This window comes from Oncorhynchus kisutch, linkage group LG1, assembly GCF_002021735.2.
Source record: "Oncorhynchus kisutch isolate 150728-3 linkage group LG1, Okis_V2, whole genome shotgun sequence".
Lineage (NCBI taxonomy): Eukaryota > Metazoa > Chordata > Actinopteri > Salmoniformes > Salmonidae > Oncorhynchus > Oncorhynchus kisutch.
This window is the reverse complement of record NC_034174.2, coordinates 22,714,315-22,722,957: the sequence shown is the minus strand read 5'-3', so window position 1 is coordinate 22,722,957 and position 8,643 is coordinate 22,714,315.

The following is an 8,643-nucleotide window of genomic DNA, read 5'->3' as shown; positions in this document are numbered from 1 at the left end:
TGTGTGTGTGTGTGTGTGTGTGTGTGTGTGTGTGTGTGTGTCTTGTGGACATTACAGAAAGGCCTGCTATATTTATTGCCATTTCAGTTTCTCAGTCCTCCCTTACCTCTAAACCAGTACTCATGATGCTGGGAGACCTTGTTCCACTGTTGTCCACTACCCTTTAAATGACATAATTATTAATGGACCATACTGTGCACAATCATTCATATCCTGGGTATCCTGTAGAGTTATTGGAACAAAACCTCATGTAAACCAGGACTTCTTCATGGCGAAATACGTTTCTCTGAAAGGGTAGGATAAGAAGGAGTGGATCTAAATATATGACATATGTGTGTGTACAAATGTATGCATGAGTCAGTTTGTGCACTGCAGGCATATGTGTCTGTTAGCATGTGTGGGCAGGATAATAAAAACAAGAAACAATGCTCAGAATATAATGCGCGTGCAAGCATGGTTATGTGTGTGAGAGTCAATGTGTCTGTGTCGTAGGCATGTATGTTTGTTAACGTGGGTGGGAAGATCAGCAGTGCTTCAGCTGTATTAGTAAAATAAGTCACTGCCAATAAACCCAAAACCTCTTCAATCAAATCCTCGCTTCTTAAAATTGCCAGTCATTCTTTCTTGCTAAGAATTAATAAAGGATCAAATTAAAGGCATCTGAAGTCTCGACACATGCAAGTGTTTACGAACATAGATTCCCTGGTAGCATGTGCACACACACACACGCACACACAGAGTGCATTATTACTTTGGCATGTGCCCAAGCGTTCCACAGGGGCCCTGGTTTGTCATCCATCCTCATCTGGCCTCTATCACCGGCTGGCTTGACAGCTTAATCTGTGTCATTCATTCTCTCAGATCAAAGAACCTCAATTTCAACCCATTACACCCATACGTAAAGACACAGAGACATGCATAGTATACACACATAAAGATACAAACACACACACATGCGCGAGACAACATAAATGTGTAAATACACAGATATACACATTATAGATACTGAGCAAACACTGAATTTAGATATGTGATGCAGCCCAGCCAGGACAGCAGGAATGATGAGATATTTATTCTCTGTCTGGTCATGAGCGTCACCATGGAAGAGCATTTAATTGAAAGAGTAACAGAGTAAACACTCACAAGAGGAGATCCTAAGGATAATGGACCACCATAAAACAGAACATGAGGATGAGAATTCCTTATTTTATTGTACCGGAACTAGACCTTTGGAAATTACCTCTAACTTTAAGAGACTGATACTATTTTAGTGTCAGGTATGCAGAGAAACCCCATCTTTTGTTGTTGGTATATTGTATAGCCCACCTTGGTGAACTACCTCACTGTCTGGCTTGATGTCCACGGGTTTAGGGTGTACAGTAGGGTTTCACTAAGGTACAGTGTTTTAAGTATCAAAGCATGATGATAATGAATGCACATGAACCTTTCTGACCGACCTTGGCTCTTGGTGACACCTATGGCAGTTCCCATGTAAGAAAATGAGTCTAAGAGCCTTTGCAACAGATATCCACTAAGTTTTGTTGGTTACCCATAGCCACACAGAACCAAAACATTTCAGCAAGATGATTGAACTCTGACATCAGTGTTCACCCAAGCACAGTCGACAACAACCATGGTCTTAAACTGTCTCTGTTAGGCCAGGAGACATTATTATGTGACCACCCACCCAGGTTGCCCTCAACCCATAGGCCCTACTTTGAAATTTCAGACTTGATTTTCCCGTACAAAAAATGTATCAACACCTTACAAAAAATGTCCTTAATTATAATCCACATTTCCTGTTGCTGCAGGATTATTTCCCTGCTGTAGCAAACTGGCTCTAATTAAGATCCTACATCTGTAAACGAGCAGCCAAATATAGGGTGGACTTACATTAGTAAAATATGTCTAGTAAGAGCTCAAACTTCAACATTTATTTATTTATTTTGCTCCTTTGCACCCCATTATTTTTTATTTCTACTTTGCACATTCTTCCATTGCAAAACTACCATTCCAGTATTTTACTTGCTATATTGTATTTACTTTGCCATCATGGCCTTTTTTGCCTTTACCTCCCTTCTCACCTCACATTGTATATAGACTTGTTTATACTGCATTATTGACTGTATGTTTGTTTTTACTCCATGTGTAACTCTGTGTCGTTTTATCTGTCGAACTGCTTTGCTTTATCTTGGCCAGGTCGCAATTGTAAATGAGAACTTGTTCTCAACTTGCCTACCTGGTTAAATAAAGGTAAAATAAATAAATAAATAAAAAACATCCTATTTGTAACTTTCTGCTTACAATAGCCTTGAATGTGGTGTGGCCAAAACCATATTCCTGCTTCATGTGTGAGTGCAGCTATTAGCATACTGTAAATACTATAATATATAGACAAACAAAATAAGGATATCAATTCAAACTATGTAGGAGCTTCTCATCTAAACAATATTGTACATAGTGTTGCGTACTTGATTAATACAATGATTCACAAATGTGTGGAAATTTTAAAAGCCTTTAAATTAAAAAAATTCTAACAGAGCAAAAATGTCTACTGGAATTAAGATAATTAAGGTAATTCTTGCAGGGACAAGTGTTGTGGGAGAGCCTTTGTCTTTACACTGTACCACTCAGAGAGGGGGTATGTGGTGTAGATGTCTCCAACACTATCTCCGGAAGTAGAGTGGGAGACATCTCAAAGATAAATTTGAATCTTGCTCCGTCTCTTTACACTACACAAGAATGTCTCCTAGACCAAGTTTGTGTCTGTGAATGTAGTGTAAAGAGGCTCCATAGTTCTTATAGTTCAGCTTTCAACATGGTTTATAGCTCTCTCACCTATCTGGATCCAAACCATTATTAGATTTAAAACAAAACTAGCAGAATTCTGAACTAATTAATAAACAATCCACATTTGCCAAAGCACATCCCAAAATATGTCTGGTGTCATATCGATGTTTGTTTACATTGCAGTAACACCAAAAAAACACCCTAGTCTGATTAATTTGCATATTGCGTCCATTCTCATTCAATTTATTGATCTGAATGTGAGTTCTGTCCATATCATCCAATTTTGCACACAAAAACTGATTAAAGATAGCACACACACACACACACGTGCCTTCAGAAAGTATTCCCTTGACTTAATCAAGATTTTGTTTTGTTACAGCCTGAATTCAAAATGGATTAAATCTTTTTTCCCCCTCTAGTATTGTGGAGTAACTACAATGTTGTTGATCAATCCTCAGTTTTCTCCTATCACTCCATTAAACTTGAACTGTTTTAAAGTCACAATTGGCCTCATGGTGAAATCCTTGAGCGGTTTCCTTCCTCTCCGGCAACTGAGTTAATAAAGAAACATGTATCTTTGTAATGACTAGGTGTATTGATATACCATCCAAATTGTAGTTAATAACTTCACCATGCTCCAAGGGATATTCAGTGTCTGCTTTTTACATTTTTTACCCATCTACCAATAGATGCCCTTCTTTGCGAGGCATTGGAAAACCTGCCTGAATCTGTGTTTGAAATCCATTGCTCGTCTAAGGGACCTTACAGATAATTGTATGTGTGTGGCACAGAGATGAGGTAGCCATTCAAAAATCATGTTAAACACTTTTATTGCACACATAGTGAGCACATTTTTACTCCTGAGCTTATTTAGGCTTTCCATAACAAAGTGATTGAATACTTATTGACTTAAAAAAACATTAAAGGGCCTCCCGAGTGGCACAGCGGTCTAAGGTACTGCATCGCAGTGCTAGAGCTGTTACTACAGATCCAGGTTCAATCCGCGGCTGTGTCGTAGCCGGCTGTCAGCAGGAGACCAATTAGGCGGCGCACAATTGGCCCAGCATAGTCCGGGTTAGGGGAGAGTTTGACCCGCTGAAATGTCCTTGTCCCATCACACTCTAGCAACTCCTGTGGTTGGTGCGGCGCATGCACACTGACACGGTCGCCAGTTCCACCGACACATTGGTGCGGCTGGCTTTCGGGTTAAGCGAGCAGTGTGACAAGAAGCAGTGAGTCTTGGCAGGGTTGTGTTTCGGAGTACGCATGGCTCTCTACCTTTGCCTCTCCAGAGTCTGTACAGGAGTTGCAGCAATGGGACAGGGCTGTACCTACCAATTGGATATCACGAAATTGGAAATAAATTCTAATAAAAATACAAATGAAAATTTTGACGTTATGGGGTATTGTGTATGGGCAAGTGACAAAACAATCTAAATTGAATCCATTTGAAATTCAGGCTTAACACAACAAAATCTGGAAAAGGTTGAGGGGTGTAATTACTTTATGAATGCACTGTACACACACACACACACACACTCTCTCTTTCTCACGCTCTGTGAGACAATCTGAATCTCTTTTTTTTTTTTTTTTACAACATAAGCCTTTCTAATAGGCTGTCTAAAAATGGACAGTCTCTAAATCATTCTTTAACAATGACACAATCATCCAGATCCTACATCTGTATGTCACTAATGTTAACAGCTTATCCCTCAATCAGGATGAATACAATCTCTCAAAGAGATATATATGATAAATACTGCAGCTTTGGAGAGGGACCAAAGGAGAAACAATGAGATGTTTGAAGATGAGAGAATTCAGCTTTTTACTGCCTGGAGGTCTGCCAGACCCTAGAGTGGGTGTTAGAGTGGAGAGGAGGATGAGGATGAAGTGTGAGATTGAAAGAGTTGGGTGGAGGAAGAGAACACAAATGGAGAACAGCTAAAGCTAACTAAAAAGCAGCATTCAACAAGAGAGGATTTCACTTCAGCAGTGATGAATTCATGAACTTCAATGAATAGATCATGATCATTAGAAATCAAATTACAGACTCCTCTTTGAACCTGCGTATTTCTCGAAAGCTCAGTTGTCCTGAGTCTGCACAGAACTGCCAGGACCAATGGAGACACCCTCGAGCTGCATACTGGACCCTATTCTAACTAAACTACTGAAATAGCTACTTCCTGTGCTTGGCCCTCCAATGTTGAACATAATAAATGGCTCCCTGTCCCCCGGATGTGTACCAAACTCACAAGAAATGGCAGTAATAAAGCCTCTCTTGAAAAAGCCAAACATTCACCCGGACAATGTAAAAAATCTCCCATTTCTCTTTTAACATTTTTTAAAAAATGACTGCCTTCCTGAAGACAAATAATGTATATGAAATATTTCAGTCTGGTTTTAGACCCCGTCAAAGCACTGAGACTGCACATGTGAAGGTGGTAAATTACCTTTTAATGGCATCAGCCCAAGTGCTCCTAGACCTTAGTTCTGCTTTTGACACCATCAATAACCACATTATTTTGGAGAGATTAGAAACTCTGTCTCTCGACCTCTGACATTTACTCCTGAGGTACTGACTTGTTGCACCCTCTACAACCACTGTGATGATTATTTGACCCTGCTGGTCATCTATGAACATTTGAACATCTTGAAGAACAATCTGGCCTTTAATGGCCATGTACTCATATCCGGCTCAACCAGAAGAGGACTGGCCAACCCTCAGAGCCTGGTTCCTCTCTATGTTTCATCCTAGGTTCCTGCCTTTCTAGGGAGTTTTTCCTAGCCACGTGCTTCTACTACTGCATTGCTTGCTGTTTGGTGTTTTTGGCTGGGTTTCTGTATAGTACTTTGTGACATCTGCAGATGTAAAGAGGGCCTTATGAATACCTGTGATTGATTGATAAAGAAAAGGTGAAGCTGCAACTACTCTTCCTGGGATCCACAAAAAACATACAGCTACATGACAAACTACAGAACAGTTATAGATAAGAACAACATATATTACATTAAGTATAATAAAAAAAAGTTATAGGCCTATTTGGAATGAAGAGTTTGGGGAAAATTTGCTGTCTTTGAAAACCCAAAGTCATAACGAACCCATGCACTACACATCCACTTTGCGAGGACTCCTCACGAAAATAGATTTTCACAAAATGTAATACATAGAAGGATCCTTTGGAGGAAGGATTGTTGACATATATTTTATATTTATATCTTAAAGCCTAATTGATCATTAATTGAAGTTAAAATATTTGTGACATTTTGACCTTACCCAGGCCTCCTTTAAAACTCCATGTTGTTTCATCTGTGGGGGCTACAAAGCAAAAATGGCTGTCATATGAAGCTTTACCGTTTGCTCTGTATTATGAGTAGTATTTTGATTTTAATAACAATTTTCTTACATTCATTTATGAATACTTAAAAATCTAAACATACCATTTTAGATTTGGCAAATTTTTGAGCATAATATAATCTACGGCATATCAAAGTTCCAGAGTGGGATCTCTGCTGGTTTTAGAGTTATGATCCAATGTGTAGGCATTACCAACAGAGTGAATGTGAACATTTATTTAAAAAATGGTTGCCCTCTGTCAACAATCCTTCCTCCAAAGGACCCTTATATACATTATATTTCTTGAAACTGAAAATCCCCAACATGTTTGTATTTTTTGTGAGGAATCACACTTGTCCACAACAGCCTCAAAGGCTTGCATGTCATTGTATTAGTTGATTTCTCTCCAATTATGACTACTTTCCTTCTACTACCCTTAATGATATAAAAACAATCATAGAGGTCTTTATGTACAGTCATTCTGTTTAATATAAATGTCATTATGCCATGCTGCTATTTTTTATACTTAAGAACCCCATCAAAAGCTAATAGCTAGTAGTCAGTTAGCCATGGCTAGGCCCATCTGCAAGGCTCATCTCCCGGTTAGCAGAAGAGGCCCATCAGCCACTCCTTGGGCTACAATACCGATTTTGCCAATTGGCCTGGATTCCCGCCGACCCATCACGACTGGACTACCGACGTAATTCTGTCCAAGGTTTTTTTCCCCAACTGGCTCCTCTGTTGCGACGTCCCCTTGAATGCCCACCAGCTAGCCTGCTAGCCGCGGCCGGCTAGCTGTCTAGAGCACATCAGACTGTTAGTTTAAGAGGCCCATCGGACAAATTCTTTGGCCACTATACCTATTTTGCCAATTGGCCTGGTTACCACACGGAGCTCTGCTGATCCGTCTGCTGACGTAACAGCTCGAGGGGGCCACAACAGACTTTCTTCCATCGCAACGTCCCTCAAAGGCCCTTCTGCTAGCCCCGGCCTGCTAGCTGCCTGAAGCCACTCACCGAACTCCTATGATCACTCGGCTACGCATGCCTCTCCCTAACGTCAATATGCCTTGTCCATTGCTGTTTTGGTTAGTAATTATTGCCTTATTTCACTGTAGAGCCTCTAGCCCTGCTAAATACGCCTTAAAATCAAATCAAATCAAATTTATTTGTCACATACACATGGTTAGCAGATGTTAATGCGAGTGTAGCGAAATGCTTGTGCTTCTAGTTCCGACAATGCAGTAATAACGAACAAGTAATCTAACTAACAATTCCAAAAAAAACTACTGTCTTATACACAATGTAAGGGGATAAAGAATATGTACATAAGGATATATGAATGAGTGATGGTACAGAGCAGCATAGGCAAGATACAGTAGATGATATCGAGTACAGTATATACATATGAGATGAGTATGTAAACCAAGTGGCATAGTATGTATTACATAAGGATGCAGTCGATGCAGTCGATGATATAGAGTACAGTATCTACGTATGCATATGAGATGAATAATGTAGGGTAAGTAACATTATATAAGGTAGCATTGTTTAAAGTGGCTAGTGATATATTTACATCATTTCCCATCAATTCCCATGATTAAAGTGGCTGGAGTAGAGTCAGTGGCATTGACAGTGTGTTGGCAGTAGCCACTCAATGTTAGTGGTGGCTGTTTAACAGTCTGATGGCCTTGAGATAGAAGCTGTTTTTCAGTCTCTCGGTCCCAGCTTTGATGCACCTGTACTGACCTCGCCTTCTGGATGACAGCGGGGTGAACAGGCAGTGGCTCGGGTGGTTGATGTCCTTGATGATCTTTATGGCCTTCCTGTAGCATCGGGTGGTGTAGGTGTCCTGGAGGGCAGGTAGTTTGCCCCCGGTGATGCGTTGTGCAGACCTCACTACCCTCTGGAGAGCCTTACGGTTGAGGGCGGTGCAGTTGCCATACCAGGCGGTGATACAGCCCGCCAGGATGCTCTCGATTGTGCATCTGTAGAAGTTTGTGAGTGCTTTTGGTGACAAGCCGAATTTCTTCAGCCTCCTGAGGTTGAAGAGGCGCTGCTGCGCCTTCCTCATGATGCTGTCTGTGTGAGTGGACCAATTCAGTTTGTCTGTGATGTGTATGCCGAGGAACTTAAAACTTGCTACCCTCTCCACTACTGTTCCATCGATGTGGATGGGGGGGGTGTTCCCTCTGCTGTTTCCTGAAGTCCACAATCATCTCCTTAGTTTTGTTGACGTTGAGTGTGAGGTTATTTTCCTGACACCACACTCCGAGGGCCCTCACCTCCTCCCTGTAGGCCGTCTCGTCGTTGTTGGTAATCAAGCCTACCACTGTTGTGTCGTCCGCAAACTTGATGATTGAGTTGGAGGCGTGCGTGGCCACGCAGTCGTGGGTGAACAGGGAGTACAGGAGAGGGCTCAGAACGCACCCTTGTGGGGCCCCAGTGTTGAGGATCAGCGGGGAGGAGATGTTGTTGCCTACCCTCACCACCTGGGGGCGGCCCGTCAGGAAGTCCAGT